This window comes from Trachypithecus francoisi, unplaced genomic scaffold, assembly GCF_009764315.1.
Source record: "Trachypithecus francoisi isolate TF-2019V2 unplaced genomic scaffold, Tfra_2.0 Lachesis_group6, whole genome shotgun sequence".
In the NCBI taxonomy this organism is placed as follows: Eukaryota; Metazoa; Chordata; class Mammalia; order Primates; family Cercopithecidae; genus Trachypithecus; species Trachypithecus francoisi.
In genome coordinates, this window is record NW_022681471.1 from 68,871,741 (window position 1) to 68,898,276 (window position 26,536).

The 26,536-nt window shown below is 40.1% G+C and overlaps 1 protein-coding gene across 2 annotated transcripts in view; it reads left to right on the forward strand.

Moving 5' to 3' along the window:
* The window catches only part of CHIC1 (cysteine rich hydrophobic domain 1), a 122,843-nt gene that overhangs the window by 43,077 nt on the left and 53,230 nt on the right, over positions 1–26,536 (forward strand). The gene's annotated exons all lie outside the window — the stretch shown is intronic.

Sequence of the window (26,536 nt, forward strand, 5' to 3'; positions counted from 1 at the left end):
AAAGTCAGGTAGCGTGATGCCTCCAGCTTTGTTCTTTTGGCTTAGGACTGTCTCGGCCTTGTGGGCTCTTTTTTGGTTCCATGTGAACTTTAAAGTAGTTTTTTCCAATTCTGTGAAGAAAGTCATTGGTAGCTTGATGGGGATGGCATTGAATAGATAAATTACCTTGGGCAGTATGGCCATTTTCATGATATTGATTCTTCCTATCCATGAGCATGGAATATTCTTGCATTTGTTTGTATCCTCTTTTATTTCACTGAGCAGTGGTTTGTAGTTCTCCTTGAAGAGGTCCTTCACATCCCTTGTAAGTTGGATTCCTAGGTATTTTATTCTCTTTGAAGCTATTGTGAATGGGAGTTCACTCATGATTTGGCTCTCTGTTTATGTTATTGGAGTTCACTCATGAGTTGGCTCTCTGTTTATGTTATTGGTGTATAAGAATGCTAGTGACTTTTGCACATTGATTTTGTATCCTGAGACTGCTGAAGTTGCTTATCAGCTGAAGGAGATTTTGGGCTAGACGATGGGGTTTTCTAAATATACAAGCATGTCATCTGCAAACAGGGACAATTTGACTTCCTCTTTTCCTAATTGAATACCCTTTATTTCTTTCTCATGGCTGATTAGTCAGAACTAGTCAGAACTTCCAACACTATGTTGAATAGGAGCGGTGAGAGAGGGCATCCCTGTCTTGTGTGAGTTTTCAAGGGGAATGCTTCCAGATTTTGCCCATTCAGTATGATATTGGCTGTGGGTTTATCATAAATAGCTCTTATTATTTTGAGATAAGTTCCATCAATACCAAATTTATTGAGAGTTTTCAGCATGAAGGGCTGTTGAATTTTGTCACAGGCCTTTTCTGCATCTATTGAGATAATCATGTGGTTTTTGTCTTTGCTTCTGTTTATATGCTGGATTATGTTTATTGATTTACATATGTTGAACCAGCCTTGCATCCCAGGGATGAAGTCCACTTGATCATGGTGGATAAGCTTTTTGATGTGCTGCTGGATTTGGTTTGCCAGTATTTTTTTGAGGATTTTTGCATCGATGTTCATCAGGGATATTGATCTAAAATTCTCTTTTTTGGTTGTGTCTCTGCCAGATTTTGGTATCAGGATGATGTTGGCCTCATAAAATGAGTTAGGGAGGATTCCCTCTTTTTCTGTTGATTGGAATAATTTCAGAAGGAATGGTACCACCTCCTTCTTGTACCTCTGGTAGAATTCAACTGTGAATCCGTCTAGTCCTGGACTTTTTTTTGGTTGGTAGGCTATTACTTATTGCCTCAATTTCAGAACCTGTTATTGGTCTATTCAGGGATTCAACTTCTTCCTGGTTTAGTCTTGGGAGAATGTATGTGTCCAGGAATTTATCCATTTCTTCTAGGTTTTCTAGTTTATTTGCATAGAGGTGTTTATAGTATTCTCTGATGGTAGTTTGTATTTCTGTGTGGTGAGTGGTGACATCCTCTGTATCGGTTTTTTGTTTTTTTTTTTTTTGTATCTATTGATTCTTCTCTCTTTTTTTCTTTATTAGTCTTGCTAGCAGTCTGTCAATTTTGTTGATCTTTTCAAAAAACCAGCTCCTGGATTGATTGATTTTTTGAAGGGTTTTTTGTGTCTCTGTCTCCTTCAGTTCTGCTCTGATCTTAGTGATTTATTGCCTTCTGCTAGCTTTTGAATGTGTTTGCTCTTGCTTCTCTAGTTCTTTTAATTGTGATGTTAGAGTATCAATTTTAGATCTTTCCTGCTTTCTCTTGTGGGCATTTAGTGCTGTAAATTTCCCTCTACATACTGCTTTAAATGTGTCCCAGAGATTCTGGTATGTATATCTTTGTTCTCATTGGTTTCAAAGAACATCTTTATTTCTGCCTTCATTTCGTTATGTACCCGGTAGTCATTCAGCAGCAGGTTGTTCAGTTTCCATGTAGTTGAGCAGTTTTTAGTTTCTTAATCCTGAGTTCTAGTTTGATTGCACTGTGGTCTAAGAGACAGTTTGTTTTAATTTCTGTTCTTTTCCATTTGCTGAGGAGTGCTTTACTTCCAACTATGTGGTCAGTTTTGGAATAAGTGCGATGTGGTGCTGAGAAGAATGTATATCCTTTTTTTTTGTTTTCCATTTGCTTGGTAGATCTTCCTCCATCCCTTTATTTTGAGCCTATGTGTGTCTCTGCATGTGAGATGGGTCTCCTGAATACAGCAAACTGATGGGTCTTGACTCTATCCAATTTACCAGTCTGTGTCTTTTATTTGGGCCACTTAGCCCATTTACATTTAAGGTTAATATTGTTATGTGTTAACTTGATCCTGTCATTATGATGTTAGCTGGTTGTTTTTGCTTGTTAGTTGATGCAGTTTCTTCCTAGCATCAGTGGTCTTTACATTTTGGCATGTTTTTGCGGTGGCTGGTACCGGTTGTTCCTTTGCATGTTTAGTGCTTCCTTCAGGAGCTCTTGTAGGGCAGGCTTTGTGGTGTCAAAATCTCTCAGCATTTGCTTGTCTGTAAAGGATTTTATTCCTCCTTCACTTATGAAACTTAGTTTGGCTGGATATGAAATTCTGGGTTGAAAATTCTTTTTTTTAAGAATGTTAAATATTGGCCCCCACTGTCTTCTTGCTTGCAGAGTTTCTGCCAAGAGATCCACTGTTAGTCTGATGGGCTTCCCTTTTTGGGTAACCCAACCTTTCTCTCTGGATGCCCTTAACATTTTTTCCTTGATTTCAACTTTGGTGAATCTGGCAATTATGTGTCTTGGAGTTGCTCTTCTCGAGGAGTATCTTTGTGGCGTTCTCTGTATTTCCTGAATTTGCATGTTGGCCTGCCTTGCTAGATTGGGAAAGTTCTCCTGGATAATATCCTGAAGAGTGTTTTCCAACTTGGTTCCATTCTCCTCATCAGTTTCAGGTATATCAATCAGACGTAGATTTGGTCTTTTCACATAGTCCCATCTTTCTTGGAGGCTTTGTTCATTTCTTTTTACTCTTTTTTCTCTAAACTCCTCTTCTCGCTTCATTTCATTCATTGGATCTTCAGTCACGGATACCCTTTCTTCCAGTTAATCAAGTCGGTTACTGAAGCTTGTGCATTTGTCACTTAGTTCTCATGCCATGGTTTTCATCTCTGTCAGTTCGTTTATGGACTTCTCTGCATTGGTTATTCTAGTTAGCCATTCGTCAAATCTTTTCTCAAGGTTTTTAGTTTCTTTGCGTGGGTTCGTAATTCCTCCTTTAGCTCAGAGAAGTTTGATTGTCAGAAGTCTTCTTCTCTCAACTCGGCAAAATCATTCTCCATCCAGGTTGTTCCGTTGCTAGCGAGAAGCTGCGTTCCTTTGGAGGGGGAGAGGCACTCTGATTTTTACAATTTCCAGCTTTTCTGTACTGCTTTTTCCCCATCTTTGTGGTTTTATCTACCTTTGGTCTTTGATGGTGGTGATGTACAGATGGGGTTTTGGTGTGGATGTCCTTTCTCTTTGTTATTTTTCCTTCTAACAGTCAGGACCCTCAGCTACAGGTCTGTTGGACTTTGCTCGAGGTCCACTCCGGGCCCTTTTTGCCTGGGTATCAGCAGTGGAGGCTGCAGAAGAGTGAATATTGCTGAACAGCAGATGTTGCTGTCTGATCGTTCCTCTGGAAGCTTTGTCTCAGAGGTGTACCCGGCCCTGTGAGGTGTGAGGTGTCAGTGTGCCCCTAGTGGGGGATGCCTTCAGTTAGGCTACTCAGGGGTCAGGGACCCACTTGAACAGACCATCTGTCAGTTCTCAGATCTCAAAACTCCATGCTGGGAAAACCTCTACTCTCTTCAAAGCTGTCAGACAGGGACATTACATCTGCAGAGGTTTCTGCTGCCTTTTGTTTGACTAAGCCCTGTCCCCAGAGGTGGAGTCTACAGAGGCAGGCAGGCCTCCTTGAGCTTCGGAGGGCTCCACACAGTTCGAGCTTCCAGGCTGCTTTGTTTACCTACTTAAGCCTCAGCAATGGCGGGCGCCCCTCCCCCAGCCTCGCTGCCGCCTTGCAGTTAGATCTCAGACTGCTGTGCTAGCAATGAGGGAGGCTCCGTGGGCATGGACCCTCCGAGCCAGGCGCGGGATATAATCTCCTGGTGTGCCGTTTGCTAAGACCCTTGGTAAAGCGTAGTATTAGGGTGGGAGTGACCCGATTTTCCAGGTGTTGTGTGTCACGGTTTCCCTTGGCTATGAAAGGGAATTCCCTTAACCCTTGTGCTTCCCAGGTGAGGTGATGCCTCACCCTGCTTTGGCTCTTGCTCATTGGGCTGCACCCACTGTCCTGTCCCCACTGTCCGACATGCCCCAGTGAGATGAACCCGGTACCTCAGTTGGAAATGCAGAAATCACCCGTCTTCTGTGTCACTCACGCTGGGAGCTGGAGGCTGGAGCTGTTCCTATTTGGCCATCTTAGCGCAGATCATCACTTGAGCTTTGTAGTAAATTATTAAATCGGAAGATGTGAGTCTTCCAACATTTTTTTCTCATTTTTAGGATTGTTTAGCGGTGTCTTGAGATTTCCTGTGAATTTTAGGATTTTTTTATTTCTATGAAAAAGTCACTGAGATTCTGATAGGGATTGCATTCAATCTGTACATTTTTGGGGGGTAGTATTGTCATCTTAACAATAGGAAGTCTTCAATCCATAAGAGCAGACTGTCTTAATTAAGTCTTCTGAAATTTCTTCTGGCAATATTTTGTGGTTTTCTGTGTATCAGTGTTTTGCCTCCTTAGTTAGATTTAATCCTAAGTATTTTATTCATTTTGATGCTATCGTAAATTGAATTTTTTTCATTTTCATCAGCATGCTTATTATTTTACAGAAACAAGCTGATTTTTGTATATTCAGTTTGTATCCTGTGACACTGCTCATTTTTGTGCGATTTAATAAGTTTTTGTGGATTCTTTAGGGATTTCTACCTATAAGTTTATGTCATCTGTGGACAGAGATATTTTTACTTTTTCCTTTAAAATTTAGATGCGTTTTTGGCTGGGTGCAGTGGGTCATGCCTGTATTCCCAGCACTTTGGGAGGCAGAGATGGGTGGATCACCTGAGTCAGGAGTTCGAGACCAACCTGACCAACTTATACTGAAACCCCATCTCTACTATAAAATACAAAAAGTAGCTGGGTGTGGTGGCACACTCCTGTAGTTCTAGCTACCTGGGAAGCTGAGGCAGGAGAATCACTAGAACCCAGGAGGTGGAGGTTCCTGTCAGCTGAGATTGCACCACTCTATTCCAACCTGAGTGACAGAGTGAGACTCCATCTCTCTCAAAAAAAAAAAAAAGTTTAGATGCTTTTTATTTATTTTTCTTGCCTAATTGTCCTAGTGAGATTTCCAGTGCTAAATTGAATAGAAGCGGTGAAAGTGTGTATTGTTACCATCTTCCCCTCTAAAACAAAAACCTTTTAGTCTTTTACCATTTATTATGATATTAGATTAGCTGTGTATTTTTCATGTATGGCCTTTATCATGTTGAGTAAGTTTCTTTCCATTTCTAATTTGTTTAGTGTCTTTTGTTTTGTTTTGTTTTAGACCAGTTCTTGCTCTCTTGCCTATACTAGAGTGCAGAGGTGCAATCATAGCTCACTTCAGCCTCACACTTCTGGGCTCAAGCAGTCCTCCCACCTCAGCCTCCCAAGTAGCGGCATCTTCAGTCACACACCATCACACCTGGCTAATATTTTCTTTAAAATATTTTTAGAGATGGGGTCTCTTGTGTTGCCCAGGTTGGTCTTGAACTCTTGGCCTCAGGCCATCCTCCTATCTCAGCCTTGTTTTTTCTAATTGATAGTTAATATTTCTACATATTTATGGAGTACATATAATATTTTGTAACATACATAGACTGTGGAATGAGTCAAGGTATTTAGGCTGTCCATCACCTTGAATATTTATTATTTCTATGTGTTGGACATTTCAAATTCTCTCTTCTAGCTATTTTGAAATATACAATACATTGTACTTGAGTAAACATTCATACCCCGTGCTATCAAACATTCAACTTACTCCTTTTAACTGCATGTTTGTACCTATTAAACAACATCTCTTTATTTCCCCCAATCACACACCCTTCCAAGCCTCTGGAAGTATCATTCTACTCTCTACCTCTATGAGATCAATGTTTTTAGCTCCCACATGAGTGAGAACCTGCGCTGTTTGTTATTCCATGCCTAGCTTATTTTATGTAACAAAATGACCTCCATTTCATCCATGTTGCTGCAATGCATGATTCATTTTTTAATAGCAGTTTTTGTTTGCTTGGAGTATCTTTATCCATGGGAAAAGCAGAGTACTCGGCATGGGTAGCACAGTCCCTCACCACTTCCCTTGGCTGGGAGAGGGAGGTTCCCCGGCTCCATGCATTTTCTGGGTGAAGTGATGTCCCACCCTGCTTCTGCTCACTCTCCGTGGGTTGCACCCACTGCCTAACCAGTCCCAACAAGATGAACTGGGTACCTCAGTTGGAAATACAGAAATCACTCACCTTCTGTGTTGGTCTCGGTGGGAGCTACAGACTGGAGCTGTTCCTGTTTGGCCATCTGGGTCCCTTCCCAATTTGTTTTTATGTTATGTCCTTGTCTGGTTTTGGTGTCAGTATAATGCTGGCCTATTATAATGAGTTAGGAAGAATTCCCTCCTCTTCAATTTTTGAATAGTTTGTGATGAATTGGTGTTAGCTTTTATTTGATAGTTTGGTAGAATTCACCTGTGAAGCAATCCATTCCTGGAGTTTTCTTTGTTGGGACACTTTTTAAAATTACTTCTTCAATCTCATTATATGATATTGGTCTGTTCAGGTTTTCTGTTTCTGTTGATCGATGCTGGTGGGTTATAGTGTCCTGGAATATCTATTTACTCTAGGTTTTCTAGTTTTTTAGTGTTTGGTTGTTCATAATAGTGTCGGATGATTTGTATTTCTTTGGTATCCATTGTAATGTCTCTGTTTTCACTTCTGATTTTATTTGGTTTTTTTTCTCTCTTTTTTTCTTGGTTAGTCTAACTAGCAGTTTATTGATTTTGTTTCTCTTTTCAGAAAACCAACTTTTTGTTTAATAGATCTCTTGTATTGTTGAATCACTGTTACATTTAGTTCTGCTCTGATCTTTATTTATTTATTGTTTTTGGTCTATTAATTTTGTGTTTGGTTTGTTTTCTGTTTTCTAGTTCCTTGAGATGCAGTGTTAGGTTGTTATTTTGTGAGCTTTCTATTTTTTGTTGTTGTTGTAGGCATTTAATGCTATAAACTTTCCATTTAGCATTGCTTTTTTTGTATCCCATAGGTTTTGGTGTGTTTCAGTTTTCATTTGTTTCAAGCAATGTTTTTATTTCATCCCTTATTTCTGTTAACCCCATGGTCATTCAGGAACATGTGGTTTAATTTCCATGCATTTGTACATTTTCTTACATTCCTTTTGTTATTGATTTCTAGTTTTGTTCCATTGTGACCTGAAAAGATCGTTAATAGAATTTTGAGTTTTTTAATTTGTTGATACTTGTTTTATGTGCCAACGTGTGATTTATCCTAGAGAATGTTCCATGTGCTGATTAGAAGAATGTGTATTCTGTAGCTGTTGGATGAAATTTTCTGTAAATGTTTGTTAGATCCATTTGGCCTAACATGTAGCTTAAGTATTATGTTTCTTTGTTACTTTTCTGTGTAGATAGATGATCTATCTAATGCTGAGAGTCGGGTGCTCAGGTCCCCAATTGTTATTGTATTGGAGTTTATTTCTTCCTTTATAACTAGTAATACTTATTTTATGTATCTGGGTGCTCAAGTTTGTTCGGTGCATATATGTTTAGAATTTTTATATCCTTATGCTAAACCGATCACTTTATCATTACATAGTGACCTTTTTGTCTCATTTTACTGTTTTTTACTTAAAGTTTGTTTTATCTGATGTATGTATAGCTACTCCTACTTGATTTGGTTTTTGTTTGCATAGAGTATCTTTATCTATACCTATTCTTTCAGTCTATATGTGTCTTTACAGGTTAGATGAGTTTCTTGTAGTCAGCATATAGTTGGTTCTATAATTTGGTTTCTTTGTTTCCTCCAGATCTCATGTTGAAATTTGATCCCCAGTGTTAAAGATGGGGCCTAATGGGAGTTGTCTGGGTTATGGGGAGGGATCCCCCCTGAGTGGCTTGGTGACATCTTCATGGTAATGAGTGAGTTCTCATTCTGTTGGTTTTGCTGGTTATTGCAAAGATCCTGGTACCTTCCTTTCCACTCTTTCTTGCTTCCTCTTTTATCATATAATTTGTGCACATTCTAGCTCGTCTTCCCTTTCCACCACAAGTGGAAGCAACCGGAAGCACTCACCAGGAGCAGATGCTAGAACCAGCATTTGTGTAGAGCCTGCAGAACTTTGAGCCAAATAAGCCTATTTTCTTTATAAATTCCCCAGTTTCCAGTATTTTTTATAGCACACAAATTGACTAGGACAGTTGTATCATAATTTTTTATTCATTCAGCCAGTCTGTTTCTTTCAAATGGAAAGTTTTATTTGTTCAGTGTTACTTTTGATAGGTGAGAGCTTATTCCCCTCATTTTATCATTTGATTTCTGGTTGTTTTGTATACCTTCCCTCCCTCCCTCCCTTCCTTCTTTCCTTCCTTCTTTCCTTCCTTCCTTCCTTCTTTCATCCATCCATCTGTTGTGCTTTGTTGGTTTTCTATAGTGTTAATATTTGAGTCTTTTCTTTCTTATTTATATTTGCTTTACCAGTAGATGTTATACTGTCATGTGTTTTCATGAGGGCAGGTAGTGTGCTTTTGCTTCTAGGTGTAGGATTCCCTTAAGCAATTTTTGTTGGAAGGGTCTAGTAGTGATGAATTACCTCAGCTTTTGCTTATCCGGAAAAGACTCTTATTTCTCCTTCATGTTTGAAGGATAACTTTTCTGGGTATAGTATCCTTGGCTGGCATTATTTTTTTTTTTAGTTCAGCAGTTTGAATATATCATTCCATTCTCTTTTGGCCTCTAAGGTTTCTGCTGAGAAATCTAGTTAGTCTGTAAGGTTCCTTTATAAGTGACAAGACACTTTTCTCTTACTGTTTCTAGAATTCTCTCTTTGTCTTTGACTTCTGACAGTTTGGCGATAATGTATTTTGGAGGAGACTTCTTCGAATGGTATCTATTTGGAGATCTCTGATCTTCCTGTATCAGGATATCTAAATCTTTTGCTAGAAAACTTTGGAAGTTTTCAGCTATTAATTAAGTAGATTTCCTATCCCTTTCGTTTTCTCTTCACCTTCTTAGACACCAAAACTTCAAACACTTAGTAACTTTATTCTGTCCCATGTCGTGTAGGCTTTGTTCATTTTGTTCTTACTCTTTTTTTCTTATTTTTGTCTGGGTTATTTCAAAAGACCTGTCTTTATGTTCTGAAATTATTTCTTCTGCTTGAACTTGTCTGTTAAAGATTTTGACTATATTTTCTATTTTATTTAATAAATTCTTTATTTCTAGAACTTCTGTTTAAATCTTTTTTATGGTATCTATCTCTTCAGTAAATTTCTTATTCAGATCCCCAATTGTTTTCTGATTCTTTGTATTGTTTTACTCTATTCTGCATCTCACTGTACTTTTTTTAAATATCACTGTTTTGAATTCTTTTTCCAAGTTTTTATAAATTTCTTTCTGATTGGAACCTGTTCCTGGAGAATTATTGTGTTCCTTTGGAGGTGTCAAACTTCCTTGCTTTTGATGTTTTGTGTGTGTGTGTCCTTATGTTGATATGTATGCATCTAATATAACAGTTGCTTCTCCCAAATTTTCAAATTGCTTTTTAGGGGCGGACTTTTTTTTGAAAATGTTTTTATGGTTTTGGTTGGGTAGAGCACTTTGGCTTTGATTCTTGATATATACAGTAGTCTAGTCTTCATGGCATTTTCAGTTGTAAAAGCATCAGTGGTGTCTTTGATTCCTTTGGTGGCTTAGGGTGTGGTTGTTAGTGGAGCTTGTAGTGACGTTTTGCTGGGGATGACACACTATGTAAGCCTTTTTTTGCCCTAGTGGTGACAGCAGCAGGTCCCCGAACAGCATATACTGGCACAAGTGTTAGCAGGTCCTGTCAAACCAATTCTTGGTTTCCAGACAGGGTGCTTCAGTGTGGGTAGTTGCAGTGGTGGGCCGGTTGGGTGGACAGGATCTTGGAGGGTAGTGGACATGGCAAAGACAATGGCAGTAGGAGTGGCATGACAACCCTCTGGCTACCAAAATGTCCACACTGATGTTGGCAGTGCCTGCTCTGGGCTGGGCAGGCAAGTCCCCAGGCCTTCAAACGGTGCTTGTGATTGGATGCCAGCTGTGGTAGTAGTGGTTGAGTAGGCCTGACCATAGCCTCCTAGGAGGAGTTCTCAGGTGTCAATGATAGTGTTCTGGGCTTGGTGGTCTCTAGGCTGCTGGATAATGTGTTTGGGCACTTGGGCGGGGGGGGCGTTGGTGGAGCTGGTCCAGATGGATGTGTCCTCAGGCCCTCTGGTAGTGTGTGCAAGTGCTTGGTTTGGTACACAGGGGCAGGGTGATCTCCAGGCTCCTGGTGGAATGTTTGGGTGGGGGCAACAGTGATTGTACTACAGCGTTGTTCCTGTGGCAGGTAGGGTTGCTTTCAGTGTCAGTGGCTATATGCAGGTGGCTAGGGGGCATTTGTTTTACTTGTGCTTTGGCTCTGGTGGTGGCAGCTCACAGTAGAGGCAGCTTTGTGGTGAGTTTGCTGCTGAGGGCAGTGGAGTTGTTACCAATGATTCGGGATCAGCCCTGGTTGGGACAGCCAGTCACAGAGATGCTGCAGGTAGGGAAAATCAATGGAGTTCTAGGAATGTGGAGATTCCAGGGTTATTGCTCTCCTCCCCTCAGACAGGAAGCAGTATAGTGGAGGCTGGACTCTCAGTGTGGCACCTTACTGTAGCTGCTTAGGACTTGTAGGGGCATGGGACCCAGTGTGACTACCCTCTATGGAGCAATGCCTTCACGTGATCTCCAGGCAGGCCTTTGTTAGTCTTAGGACCCATAAGCGTCTAGGGGCTCTCCTGTGGCTGGAATTGCAGTAGTCTGCAGTGGGAATGTACAACACTGGAGGTATCTTAATTACCCTTTCCACAGATTTAGGAGCGATTTCAGGCTCCCAGCCTATCCTAGGCTATCTTACTTCTCTCTCCTTCATTACTTTAGGTATTTCCTGTCATTTCTCTGTTGACTTACAGGCTTTTCTGTGAGATGATCAATTGGAAGTGTAATTGTCTACTTGCTATTTTAGCTTTTCATTGTGGGGGAAGTGAGTACCAGTTGCCTGTAGTCAGCCATGTTGAAGCCCCTCTGTTCAATGTTTTTATCATGAAAGTGTTGAATTTTCCTTTTTTTATGTGAACCACTTTATTGAGGGGTGGTTTAAACATAAAAGCTGTATATCTTAGTCTGTTCGGATGCTATAAAATTCCATAAACTGGATAGCTCATAAACAATAGACATTTATTTCTCACTGTTTCACCTCACATTCTGGCTATTGACACATTTGGTGTCTGGTCAGGGCGCACTGTCCTTTTCATAGATGGAGCCTACTGATTGTGTCCTCACATGGTGAAAAGGCTATCTGGGGTTTCTTTTGTAACTAATCACCCGAACTAATTATCTTACAACAGCCCCAAGTCCTAATACCATCACATAGAGCTTTCTTTTTTCCATTCATATTCAACATACAAATTATTTTGGGGGGGACATAATCATTCAGTCATTCCACTATATAGGTTTGATGCATACATCTTAGTGGGCTTGGGGATAAATAAGTAACGTAGAGAACATCACCACCATCAAGATGATAAACCCATTCATCACCTCCCAAAGATTCTTCCCACCACCCTTACTATTATTATGGGGATTTTAATTTATTTTTTTATTTTTGTGGGTACATAGTATATCTATATATTTATGGGGTATATGAGATATTTTGATACAGGCACAAAATGCATAATAATTACATCAGGATAAATGGGAGTATTAAGCACCTCAAGCCTTTATGAATTATTTATGTTACATTCTTAATGAAACTATTCAAAAAATAGAAAAAGAGGGACTTCTTCCTAACTCATTTTATGAGGCCAACATCTTCCTGATACCAAAACCTGGCAGAGATACAACAAAAAAAGAAAATTTCAGGCTAATATCCTTGATGAACATTGATGCAAAAATCCTCAACAAAATACTGGCAAACTGAATCCAGCAGCACATCAAACAGCTTATCCACCATGATCAAGTGGGCTTCATCCCCAGGATGCAAGGTTGGTTCAACATATCACATCAATAAATGGGATTCATCACATAAACAGAACTAAAGATAAAAACCACATGATTGTCTCAATAGATGCAGAAAAGACTTTCAACAAAATTCAACATCCCTTCACGTTTAAAAAATCTCTCAATAAACTGTTGAATTAACATACTTCAAAATAGTAAGAACTATGTATGACAGACCCCAGACCCATAGCCAACATCATACTGAATGGGGGAAACCTGGAAGCATTCCTTGTGAAAACTGGCAGAAGACAAGGATGCCCTCTCTCACCACTCCTATTCAGCATAGTATTGGAAATTCTGGACAGAGCAATCAGGAAAGAGAAAGAAATAAAGGCACCTGAAAAGGAAGAGAGGAAGACAAACTATCCCTGTTTTAGATGACATGATACTATAGCTTAAAAAAAAAAAAAAAATCCCATATTCTCAGCCCCAAAGCTGCTTAGGCTGATAAGCAACTTCAGTAAAGTTTCAGGATACAAAAATCAATGGTGCAAAAATCACTAACATTCCTGTACCTCAACAGCAGTCAAGCTGAGAGCCAAATAACAAACAAACTCCCCATTACAATTGCCACAAAAAGAATAAAATACCTAGGAATACAGCTAACTAGCGAGGTGAAAGGTCTATGCAAGGAGAACTGCAAAGCTCAGAGAAATTAGAGATGACACAAACAAATGGAAAAACATTCCATTGTCTTGGTTAGGACAATGAAGATGGCCTACTTTATTATGAAGATGGCCCTACAGCCCAAAGCAATTTATAGATTCAATGATATTTCCATTAAACTGTCATTGACATTCTTCACAGAACTAGAAAAAAACTATTTTAAAATTCACGTGGAACTAAAAAAGACCCTGACTAGCAACACAAACAACAACAACAAACAAAGTTGGAGGCATCATGTTACTCGACTTTATACTACAGGACTGCAGTAACCAAAACAGTGTGGTACTGGTACAAAAACAGATACATAGACCAATGGAACAGAATAGAGAATGCAGAAATACGACCTCACACCTACAACTATCTGATCTTCAACAAAGTAGACAAAAACAAGCAGTGGTAAAAGGATTCCCTGTTTAATAAACGGTGCTGGAATAACTGGCTAACCATATGCAGAAGATTAATGCTGCACCCTTCTTACACCATATAAAAATTAACTCAAGATGGATTACAAACTTAAATGTAAAACCAAAACTATACAACCCTAGAAGACAACCTAGGCAATACCATTCAGGCCTTAGGCTCGGGCAAAGATTTTATGATGAAGACACTCAAAGCACTTACAACAAAAGCAAAATTTGACAAATGGGATCTAGTTAAACTAAAGAGCCTCTGCACAGCAAAGTAAACTATCAACAGAGTAAACAGACAACCTAGAGAATGGGGGAAAAATTTTGCAAACTATGCATCCGACGGAGGTCTAATATCCAGCATCTTTAAGGAACTTCAACAAATTTACAAAAAAAAAAAAAAACAAAAACCCCCATTAAAAAGTGGGCAAAGGACATAAACAGACACTTCTCAAAGAAGACTTACATGCAGCCAACAATTATATGAAAAGAAGCTCTACGTCACTCATCATTAGAGTAATGCAAATCAAAACCACAATGAGATACCATCTGACACCAGTCAGAATGCCTATCATTAAAATGTAAAAAACAACAGATGCTGGTGAGGTTGTGGAGAAAAAGGAATGCTTATACACTGTTGGTGGAAGTGTAAATTAGTTCAGCCATTCTGGATAACAGTATGGTGATTCCTCAAAAACTTAAAAACAGAAATACCATTTGACCCAGCAATCTCATTACTGGGTATATACCCAAAGGAATATAAATCATTCTGTTTTACAGACACGTGCATGCGTAATGTTCATTGCAACACTATTCACAATAGCAAATATAGGAAATCAACTAAAATGCCCATCAGTGATAGATTGGATAAAGAAAATGTGGTACAGGCTGGGCGCGGTGGCTCACGCCTGTAATCCCAGCACTTTAGGAGGCCGAGGCAGGTGGATCACGAGGTCAGGAGATCGAGACCATCCTGGCTAACATGTGAAACTCCGTCTCTGCTAAAAATACAAAAAATTATCTGGGTGTGGTGGCGGGCACCTGTAGTCCCAGCTACTCAGGAGGCTGAGGCAGGAGAATGGTGTGAACCCAGGAGGCGGAGCTTGCAGTGAGCTGAGATCATGCCGCTGCACTCCAGCCTGGGTGATAGAGCGAGACGCTGTCTCAAAAAAAAAAAAAAGAAAAGAAAATGTGGTACATATACACCACGGAATAGTATGCAGCCATAAAATAGAACAAGATTATGTCCTTTGCAGTGACATGGATGTGGCTGGAGGCCATTGTCCTTAGCAGACCAACCCAAGAACAGAAAACCAAATACCGCATGTCTCATAAGTGAGAGCTAAATAATGAGAACACATGGACACATACAGGGGAACAAGACACACTGAGGCCTATTAGAGGGTGGAGGGTGGGGGGAGGGAGAGGATCAGGAAAAATAATAGGTACTAGGTTTAATACTGGGGCAATGAAATAATCTGTACAGCAAACCCCCACAACACACATTTACCTATGTAACAAAACTGTACATGTACCCCTGAACTTAAAAGTATATTTAAAAAGAAAATAATGACAAATCCTACCATTTTCAAATTTTAAAAATATATATTTTATAAACAATTTAATTATACACTTTCAGTTATTTCAAAATTTACAATAAATTATTGTTAACTGTAGTCACCCTGTCATGCTAACAAATAGTAGGTATTATTCATTTTATCTAATTAAATTTTTGTACTCGTCAACCATTCCCACTCCCACTTTCCCTGTTCAGCCTCTGGTAATCATCAATCTACTATTTTCATGAATTTGATTGTTTTAATTTTTAGCTCCCACAAGTAAATGAGAACATGCAAAATTTGTCTTTCTTTTCCTGGCTTATTTCACTTAACACATGACCTCCAGTTCCATCATTTGTTGCAAATGACAGGATTTTATTCTTTTTCATGATGGAATAGTACTTTATTGTGTATATGTACCACATTTTCTTCATTCATCTGTTGATGGACACTTAGGTTCCTGCCAAATTTTGGCTACTGTGAATAGTGCTGCAATAAACATGGTAGTGCAGATAACTTCTCAATATGCCAATTTTCTTTGTTTTGGGTGTATATCCAGCAGTAGGATTGTTGGATCATGTGGTAGTATTATTTTTAGTTTTTTAGGCCATTTACATTCAATGCTAGTATTGAGATGTGAGGCACTATTCTATTCATCATGCTACTTGTTGCCTGAATACTTTGTGGGTTTTTTTTTTAATTTATTGTGTTTTTGTTTTATAGGTCCTGTGAGCGCTACGCTTTAAGGAAGTTCTATTTTGGTGTATTTCAAGGATTTATTTCAAGATTTAGAGCTTCTTTTAGCAATTCTTATAGTGCTGGCTTGGTAGTGGTGAATTCTCTTAGCATTTGTTTGTCTGATAAAGACTGTATCTTTCCTTAATTTATGAAACTTAGTTTCTCTGGATGCAAAATTCTTGGCTGATAATTGTTTTGTTGAAGGAAGCTGAAGGTAGGGCCCCAAACCCTTCTTGCTTGTAGGGTTTCTGCTGAGAAATCTGCTGTTAATCTGATAGGTTTTTCTTTATAGGTTACCTCATGCTTTTGCTTGGCAGCTCTTAAGATTCTCTCCTTTGTCTTGACGTTAGATAACCTGATAACTATATGCCTAGCCGATGATGTTTTTGTGATGAATTTTTCAGGTGTTCTTTGAGCTTCTTATATTTGGATGTCTAGATCTCTAGCAAGGCTGGGGAAGTTTTCCTTGATTATTCCCTCAAATATGTTTTCCAAACTTTTAGATTTCTCTTCTTCCTCAAGAATACCAATTATTCATAGGTTTGGTCATTATCATAATTCCAAACTTTTTGGAGGCTTTGTTCTTTTTTTTTCTTTTAATTCTTTTAGTTTTGTCTTTGTTGGATTGGGCTAATTCAAAAACCTTGTCTTTGAGCTCTGAGATTTTTTCTCCTTCTTGTTAGATTCTATTACTGATACTTTCCAGTACATTTTGCATTTCTCTATGTGTCCTTTATTTCCAGAAGTTGTGATTGTTTTTTATTTATGCTGTCTATCTCACTGAAGATTTTTCCCTTCAAATCTTGTATGATTTTTTTGATTTCATTAAGTTATACTTCACCTTTTTCTGGTGCCTCCTTGATTAGCTTAGTAATCACCCTTCTGAATTCTTTTTCTGGCAACACAGGGATTTCTTCTTCATTTGGATCTGTTGCTGATGAGCTGTTGTTGTCTTTAGGTGGGGGTATATTAGTCTGTTCTTACACTCCTATTAAAGATGTACCCAAGACTGGGTAATTTATGAAGAAAAAGAGATTTAATGACTCACAGTTCCACATGGCTGAGGAGGCCTCACAATCATGGTGAAAGGCAAAAGGCACTTCTTACATGGTGGCAGCAAGAGAGAATGAGAACCAAACAAAAGGGGTTTTCCCTTATAAAACCATCAGATCTCATGAGACTCATTCACTACCATGAGAACAGTATCGGGGACCTGCCCCCATAATTCAATTATTTTTCACTAGGTCCTGCCTACAACACATGGGAATTATGGGAGCTAAAATTTAAAATGAGATTTGGGTGGGAACACAGCCAAACTGTATCAATCTGCCCCGGTCCCTCCCAAATCTCATGTTCTCACATTTCAAAACCAATCATGCCTTCCCAACAGTCCCCCAAAGTCTTAACTTATTTCAGCATTACCTCAGAAGTCCACAGTCCAAAGTCTCATCTGAGTCAAGGCAAGTCCCTTTGCCTATGAGCCTGTAAAATCAAAAGCAAGTTAGTTACTTCCTAGATACAATTGGGGTACAGGCATTGGGTAAATACAAGCATTCCAAATGGGAGAAATTGGCCAAAACAAAGGGTCTACAGGCCCCATGCAAGTCCAAAATCCAGCAGGGCAGTCAAATCTTAAAGCTCCAAAATGATCTCCTTTTAATCCATGTCTCACATCCAGGTCACACTGATGCAAGAGGTGGGTCCCCATGGTCTTGTGCAGCTCTGCCCCTGTGGTTTTGCATGGTACAGCCTCCCTCCCAGTTGCTTTCACAGGGGGGTTGAATGTCTGCAGCTTTTCCAGGTGTATGGTGAGAGCTGTCGGTGGATCTACCACTCTGGGGTCTGGAGGACAGTGGCCCTCTTCTCACAGCTCCACTAGGCAGTGCCCCAGTGAGGACTCTGTGTGGGGAATTCAACCCCACATTTTCCTTCTGCATTGCCTTAGCAGATGTTCTCCATTAGAGCCCCACACCTGCAGCAAACTTCTGCCTGAACATCCAGGCATTTCCATACATCCTCTGAAACCTAGGTGGAGGTTCCCAAACCTCAGTTCTTGACTCTTGTGCACGCACAGGATCAACACCATATGGAAGCTGCCAAGGCTTGAGGCTTGCACCCTCTGAAACCATGGCTCAAGCTGTACCTTGGCCCCTTTTAGCCATGGCTAGAGTGGCTGGGATGGAGAGCACCAAGTCCCTAGGCTGCACACATCAGGGGGCCCCTAGGCCTGGCCCACAAAACCATTTTTTCTTTCTATGCCTCTGGGCCTGTGATGGTAGGGGATTCCACAAAGAAAGTGGAAAATCTGACATGCCTTGGAGACATTTTTCTCATGTCTTGGCGTTTAACATTTGGTTCCTTTTTGCTTATGCAAATTTCTGTAGCCGGCTTGAATTTCTTCTGAGAAAATGGGTTTTACTTTTCTATCACATCATCAGGCTGCAAAATTTTCTGAACTTTTATGCTTTTTCCTTTGAAAGTAAATAATTTTAATAGCACCCAAGTCACCTCTTGAATGTTTTGCTGCTTCGAAATTTTTTTCTGCCTGATACCCTAGATCATCTCCCTCAAGTTGAAAGTTTCACAAATCTCTAGGATAGGGGCAAAATGCCGCCAGTTTCTTTGCTAAAACATAGCAAGAGTAACGTTTACTCCAGTTCCCAACAAGTTCCTCATCTTCATTTGAGACTACCTCAGCCTGGATTCATTGTCCATTATTATTAGCATTTTGGTCAAAGCCATTCAACAAATTACAAAGTTCCAAACTTTCCCACATTTTTCTGTCTTCTTCTGAGCCTTCCAAACTATTCCAGCCTCTGCCTGTTACCCAATTCCAAAGTCATCTACATTTTCAGGTATCTTTACAGCAGGACCCCACTCTGCCAGTACCAATTTACTGTGTTAGTCTGTTCCCAGGCTGCTAATAAAGACATATCCAAGACTGGATAATGTATAAGGAAAAAGAGGTTTAATGGACTCACAGTTCTGCATGGCTAGGGAGGCCTCACAATCATGGCAGAAGGCAAAAGGTGCTTCCTACATGGTGGTGGCAAGAAAGAATGAGAACCAAGCAAAATGGATTTCCGCTTATAAAACCATCAGTTTTTGTGAGACTTATTCACTACCATGGGAACAGTATGGGGGAAGTGGCCCCCATGATTCAATTGTCTCCCACCAGGTACCTCCCACAACACATGGGAATTAGGGGATCTACAATTCAAAATGAGATTTGGGTGGGGACACAGCCAAACCATATCAGAGTGTTAAAGAAACTTGTTTTGTCATATTACCAGAATTGTTTTTCTGGTTCTTTCTCATTTGATAGACTATGTCAGAGGGAAGATCCTGTGTCTTAAGGGCTGCTGTTCAGATTTCTTTTGTCCCATGGGGTGCTTCATTGCTGTAGTAGTCTCCCCCTTTTCCTAGGTATGTGGCTTCCTTAGAGCCGAACTACAGTGATTATTTCTTTTTTGGATTTAGCCACCCAGTGGAGCTACCAGGCTCCTGGCTGGTACTGGGAGGTGTCTGCACATAGTCCTGTGATGTGAACTGTCTTCAGGTCTCTCAATCATGGATAGCCCTAACTATGATGGAGGTGGCAGTGGAGTGAAGTGGACTCTGCAAGGGTCCTTAGTTGTAGTTTTGTTGTACTAGTTTTGTGCTATTTGGCTTGCCAGGAGGTGGCACTTTCAAGAAAACATCAGCTGTAGTAGTATAGGGATGATCAGGCAATGCATGGGGTCCTAGAACTCCCAAGATAATATGTCCTTTGTCTTTTGCTACCAGAGTGGGTAGAGAAAGACTATCACATGAGGGTATGGTTGAGCGTGTCTGAGCTCAGACTCTCCTTGTGTGGGATCTGCTGTGGCTGCCGTGGCGGCTCGGGGTGTGGTTCTCAGGCCAATGGAGTTATGTTCCCAGGGGATTATGGTTGCCTCTGCTGTGTCATGCAGGTTGTCAGGGAATTGGGGGAAAGAGAGCCATTACAGGCTTCATCCAGCTCCCATGCAGCCCAAAAGCTGTCTCACTCCACCATGCCCCACCCCCAACAGCACCACGTTGCGTTTCGGCAGCAGGTAAGCAGGGCTGAGAACCTGCCCCAGGCTACCAGCCTCCTGGCTGTGAAAGCAAGCAGGCTTTCAGGTTTTATTCCTCCCCGCCTGCTGTGCCTTCTGTGCTGTATTTGCACTCTGGACTCACCTCCTCCCCTGATTTCTGTCCAGGAAACTTCACATTAGGTCGATTTTTTTTTTCTTTCTTTCTTTCTTTTTTTTTTTTTTTTTTTTTTACAAAGTTCAGCTAGAAGTTTTCTTCTTCCTCTGGTCTTTTCCCAGTTCTTCTGGCAGCCCTCCTTAAGGACCTCTGCAGGACAAAGTCAGAAATGGCTTCTTTGGGGGCTAAGAGAGCCCACAGGGCACTTCCCGCTGCTTCTTCTACCCCTGCATTTTGCTTGGCTCTCTAAAATCGTCTCAGTTCCAGGTAAGGTCAAATCTTTCTCCCATGATCTGGAACTTAGGTTCCCCAGTTCAGGGGTAAGATGATCCACCTTTCACACTTTCACACTTTGGAGACTCACCGTTTTGAGCTGTCTCCCGGGTGTGCAGGAGCAATCTTCTTCCTTCAAGGGTCTATGAATTCTCTTAGCTTTTCTTGTACATTCATGCAGTAGTCCTTGGAGCAAGAGTTCACAGTGTGAATCTCCATACGCTGCTCTGTCCTCCTGAGTGGGAGCCGCAATTTAGTCCTGCCTCCTATCTGCTGTTTTTCTTTTCTCTCCCCAGCCACTCTGTTTCTTTTCATTGGAGAGTTTAATCCAGTTATATTCAGTGTTATTATTGATCAGTAATGATTTACTCCTTTCATTTTCTTGTTTTTTAGTGTTTTGTTGTCTTCTCTTCCCTCCTTCTTTCCTTCCTGTCTTCCTTTTGGTGAAAGTGATTTTCCCTGGTGCTGTTCTTTAATGTCTACCTTCTTTTTGTTGTGTGTTGTATGTTTAATTTTTGATTTGAGGTTACCATAAGGCTTGCAAATAACGTAATACATTATTTTAAACTGATGACAAGTTAACAATTATATAAAAACAAGCAAGCAAAGAGAAAACTAATAAAAACTCTACATTTTAACTTCATCCTTCCCACTTTTTTTCTTTAAAATTATTATACTTAAGTTCTGGGATACATGTGCAGATCGTGCAGGTTTGTTACATAGGTATACGTGTGCCATGGTGGTTTGCTGCACCCATCGACCTAATCTACATTAGGTATTTCTCCTAATGCTATCCCTCCCGTTTTCCCGCACCTCCCAAAAGGCCCCGGAGTGTGATGTTCCCCTTCCTGTGTCCATGTGTTCTCATTGTTCAACTCCCACTTATGAGTGAGAACATGCACTGTTTGGCTTTCTGTTCCTGTGTTAGTTTGCTGAGAATGACGGTTTCCAATTTCATCCATGTCCCTACAAAGGACATGAGCTCATCCTTTTTATGGCTGCATAGTATTCCATGGTGTATATATGTCACATTTTCCTTATCCAGTCTATCACTGATGGGCATTTGGGTGGGTTCCAAGTCTTTGCTGTTGTGAACAGTGCTGTGATAAACATACGTGTGCATGTATCTTTAGAGTAGAATGATTTATAATTCTTTGGTTACATACCCAGTAATGGGATTGCTGGGTCAAATTGTATTTCTGGCTCTAGATGCTTGAGGAATCACCACACTGTCTTCCACAACGGTTGAACTAATTTACACTCTCACCAACAGTGCAAAAGCATTCCTAATTCTCCGCATCCTCTTCAGCATCTGTTGTTTCCTGACTTTTTAATGATCACCATTCTAACAAGCATGAGATGGTATTTCATTGTGGTTTTGACTTGCATTTCTCTAATGACCAGTGATGATGAACTTTTTTTCATGTGTTTGTTGGCCACATGAATGCCTTCTTTTGAGAAGTGTCTGTTCATATCCTTTGGCCACTATTTGATGGGGTTGTTTTTATCTTGTAAATTTGTTTAAGTTCCTTGTAGATGCTGGATATTAGCTCTTTCTCAGATGGATAGATGGTAAAAAATTTTCTCCCATTCTGCAGGTTGCCTGTTCACTCTGGGGATAGTTTCTTTTGCTGTGCAGAAGTTCTATAGTTTAATTAGACCTCATTTGTCAATTTTGGCTTTTTTGAATTGGTTTTGGTGTTTTAGTCATGAAGTCTTTGCCCATGCCTGTGTCCTGAATGGTATTGCCTAGGTTTTCTTCTAGAGTTTTTATGGTTTTGGGTTTTACTTTTAAGTCTTTAATCCATGTTGAGTTAATTTTTGCATAAGGTGTGAGTAAAGGGTCCAGTTTCAGTTTTCTGCATATGACTAGCAAGTTTTCCCAACACCATTAATTAAATAGGGAATCCTTTCCCCATTGCTTGTTTGTGTCAGGTTTGTCAAAGATCAGATGGTTGTAGATGTGTGACATTATTTCTGAGGCCTCTGTTCTGTTCCATTGGTCTATATATCTGTTTTTGTACCAGTACCATGCTGTTTTGGTTACTGTAGCCTTGCAGTATAGTTTGAAGTCAGGTAAAGTAATGCCTCCAGCTTTGTTCTTTTTGCTTAGTATTGTCTTGGCTATACGGGCTCTTTTTTGGTTCCATATGAAATTTAAAGTAGTTTTTTCCAATTCTGTGAGGAAAGTCCATGATAGATTGATGGGGATATCATTGAATCTATGAATTACTTTGGGCAATATGGCCATTTTCACAATATTGATTCTTCCTATCCATGAGCAGGGAATGTTTTTCCATTTTTTGGTGTCCCCTCTTTTCCTTGAGCAGCGCTTTATAGTTCTCCTTAAAGAGGTCCTTCATATCCCTTGTAAGTTGTATTCCTAGGTATTTTATTTTCTTTGTAGCATTTGTGAATGGGAGTTCACTCATGATTTGGCTCTCTGCTTGTCTATTATAGGTTTATAGGAATGCTTGTGATATTTGCACATTGATTTGTATCCTAAGACTTTGCTGAAGTTGCTTAACAGCTGAAGGAGATTTAGGGCTGAGATGATGGGGTTTCTAAATATGCAATCATGTCATCTGCAAACAGAGGCAATTTGACTTCCTCTCTTCGTATTTGAATACCCTTCATTTCTTTTTTTTTTTTTTAGACAATGCTGATTTTAATTAAACATAACGGTAAACTCTAGGCATCCGTCATCTTTCAGCCTAAAAATTAGCAAAAACTGTTGAAACAAGGCACAGTGTTTTTCCGCATATTTGTTACAACGTGGCTCCAGTTACAAAAAAGTTTTAATGAAAACATTAAACATAAAAATAGAAGTTTGAGATTTTAAAAAAGGTGTATAAAAAGCCCAAGAAAACTTGTCAATATTGTTCCTTATTCTACAAAATAGCACCAGTAAGAAGAGTAAAAACCATTACGACAGCATTTCTGAAATGCAGCTTGTCTGAACTCCCATTCTCCCTAAAATGACTTATCATGGAATAAAAAAGGATTCAAAAATCTCCAGAGGGAGCACCGAGCTTGACTGCAGTTTTCTCTGTCATCTCTTTTTTTTTTTTTTTTTAATTATACTTTAAGTTCTAGGGTACATGTGCATAACGTGCAGGTTTGTTACATATGTATACTTGTGCCATGTTGGTGTGCTGCACCCATCAACTCATCACACCCATTGATTCGTCATTTATATCAGGTATAACTCCCAATGCAATCCCTCCCCCATCCCCCCTCCCCATGATATGCCCTGATGTGTGATGTTCCCCTTCCCGAGTCCAAGTGATGTCATTGTTCAGTTCCCACCTATGAGTGAGAACATGCGGTGTTTGGTTTTCTGTTCTTCTGAGACTTTGCTAAGAATGATGGTTTCCAGCTGCATCCATGTCCCTACAAAGGACGCAAACTCATCCTTTTTTATTACTGCATAATATTCCATGGTGTATGTGTGCCACATTATCTTAATCCAGTCTGTCACAGATGGACATTTCGGTTGATTCCAAGTTTTTGCTATTGTGAATAGTGCCGCAATAAACATACGTGTGCATGTGTCTTTACAGCAGCATGATTATAATCCTTTGGGTATATACACAGTAGTGGGATGGCTGGTCATATGGTACATCTAGTTCTAGATCCTGAGGATTCGCCATACTGTTTTCCATAATGGTTGAACTAGTTTACAATCCCACCAACAGTGTAAAAGTGTTCCTATTTCTCCACATCCTCTCCAGCACCTGTGTTTTCCTGACTTTTTAATGACTGCCATTTTAACTGGTGTGAGATGGTATCTCATTGTGGTTTTGATTTGCATTTCTCTGATGGTGAGTGATGATGACCATTTTTTCATGTGTCTGTTGGCTGTATGAATGTCTTCTTTTCAGAAATGTCTGTTCATATCCTTTGCCCACTTTTTAATGGGGTTGTTTGTTTTTTTCTTGTAAATTTGTTTGAGTTCTTTGTAGATTCTGGATATTAGCCCTTTGTCAGATGAGTAGATTGCAAAAATTTTCTCCCATTCTGTAGGTTGCCTGTTCACTCTGATGGTAGTTTCTTTTGCTGTGCAAAAGCTCTTTAGTTCAATTAGATCCCATTTGTCAATTTTGGCTTTTGCTGCCGTTGCTTTTGGTGTTTTAGACATGAAGTCCTTGCCCATGCCTATGTCCTGAATGGTACGACCTAGGTTTTCTTCTAGGGTTTTTATGGTATTGGGTCTAACATTTAAGTCTCTAATCCATCTTGAATTAATTTTCGTATAAGGAGTGAGGAAAGGATCCAGTTTCAGCTTTCTACTTATGGCTAGCCAATTTTCCCAGCACCATATTTATTAAATAGGGAATCCTTTCCCCATTTCTTGTTTCTCTCAGGTTTGTCAAAGATCAGATGGCTGTAGATGTGTGGTATTATTTCTGAGGCCTCTGTTCTGTTCCATTGGTCTATATCTCTGTTTTGGTACCAGTACCATGCTGTTTTGATTACTGTAGCCTTGTAGTATAGTTTGAAGTCAGGTAGCGTGACGCCTCCAGCTTTGTTCTTTTGACTTAGGATTGTCTTGGCAATGCGGGCTCTTTTTGGTTCCATATGAACTTTAAAGTCGTTTTTTCCAATTCTGTGAAGAAACTCATGGTAGCTTGATGGGGATGGCATTGAATCTATAAATAACCTGGGCAGTATGGCCATTTTCACGATATTGATTCTTCCTATCCATGAGCATGGTATGTTTTTCCATTTGTTTGTCCTCTTTTATTTCACTGAGCAGTGGTTTGTAGTTCTCCTTGAAGAGGTCCTTTACATCCCTTGTAAGTTGGATTCCTAGGTATTTTATTCTCTTTGAAGCAACTGTGACTGGAAATACATTCCGGATTTGGCTCTCTGCTTGTCTGTTACTGGTGTATAAGAATGCTTGTGATTTTTGCACATTAAATTTGTATCCTGAGACTTTGCTGAAGTTGCTTATCAGCTTAAGCAGATTTTGGGCTGAGACAATGGGGTTTTCTAAATATACAATCATGTCATCTGCAAACAGGGACAATTTGACTTCTTCTTTTCCTAACTGGATACCCTTGATTTCTTTCTCTTGCCTGATTGCCCTAGCCAGAACTTCCAAGACTGTGTTGAATAGGAGTGGTGAGAGAGGGCATCCCTGTCTTGTGCCAGTTTTCAAAGGGAATTTTTCCAGTTTTTGCCCATTCAGTATGCTATTGGCTGTGGGTTGTCATAAATAGCTCTTATTATTTTGAGGTACGTTCCATCATACCGAATTTATTGAGCGTTTTTAGCATGAAGGGCTGTTGAATTTTGTCAAAAGCCTTTTCTGCATCTATTGAGATAATCATGTGGTTCTTGTCTTTGGTTCTGTTTATATGCTGGATTACGTTTATTGATTTGCGAATGTTGAACCAGCCTTGCATCCCAGGGATGAAGCCCACTTGATCATGGTGGATAAGCTTTTGATGTGCTGCTGAATCCGGTTTGCCAGTATTTTATTGAGAATTTTTGCATCGATGTTCATCAGGGATATTGGTCTAAAATTCTCTTTTTTTGTTGTGTCTCTGCCAGGCTTTGGTATCAGGATGATGTTGGCCTCATAAAATGAGTTAGGGAGGATTCCCTCTTTTTCTATTGATTGGAATAGTTTCAGGAGAATGGTACCAGCTCCTCCTTGTACCTCTGGTAGAATTCAGCTGTGAATCCATCTGGTCCTCGACTTTTTTGGTTGGTAGGCTATTAATATTGCCTCAATTTCAGAGCCTGCTATTGGTCTATTCAGGGATTCAACTTCTTCCTGGTTTAGTCTAGGAAGAGTGTAAGGGTCCAGGAAATTATCCATTTCTTCTAGATTTTCTAGTTGATTTGCATAGAGGTGTTTATAGTATTCTCTGATGGTAGTTTAAATTTCTGTGGGGTTGGTGGTGATATCCCCTTTATCATTTTTTATTGCATCTATTTGATTCTTCTCTCTTTTCTTCTTTATTCGTCTTGCTAGCGGTCTGTCAATTTTGTTGATTTTTTCAAAAACCAATTCCTGGGGGGGGGGGTGCGGAGCAAGATGGTCGAATAGGAACAGCTCCAGTCTCCAAATCCCAGTGCAAGCGAAACAAAAGACTGGTGATTTCTGCATTTTTCAACTGAGGTACTGGGGTCATCTCACTAGGGAGTGCCGGACAATCGGTGCTGGTCAGCTGCTGCAGCCTGACCAGCGAGAGCTGAAGAAGGGCGAGCATCACCTCACCTGGAAGCACAAGGGGAGGAAATCCGTTTTCCTAGCCAGGGGAACTCAGACACACAACACCTGGAAAATCGGGTAACTCCCCCCCAATACTGCGCTTTAAGGAAACAGCACACCAGGAGAATATATCCCACACCTGGCCG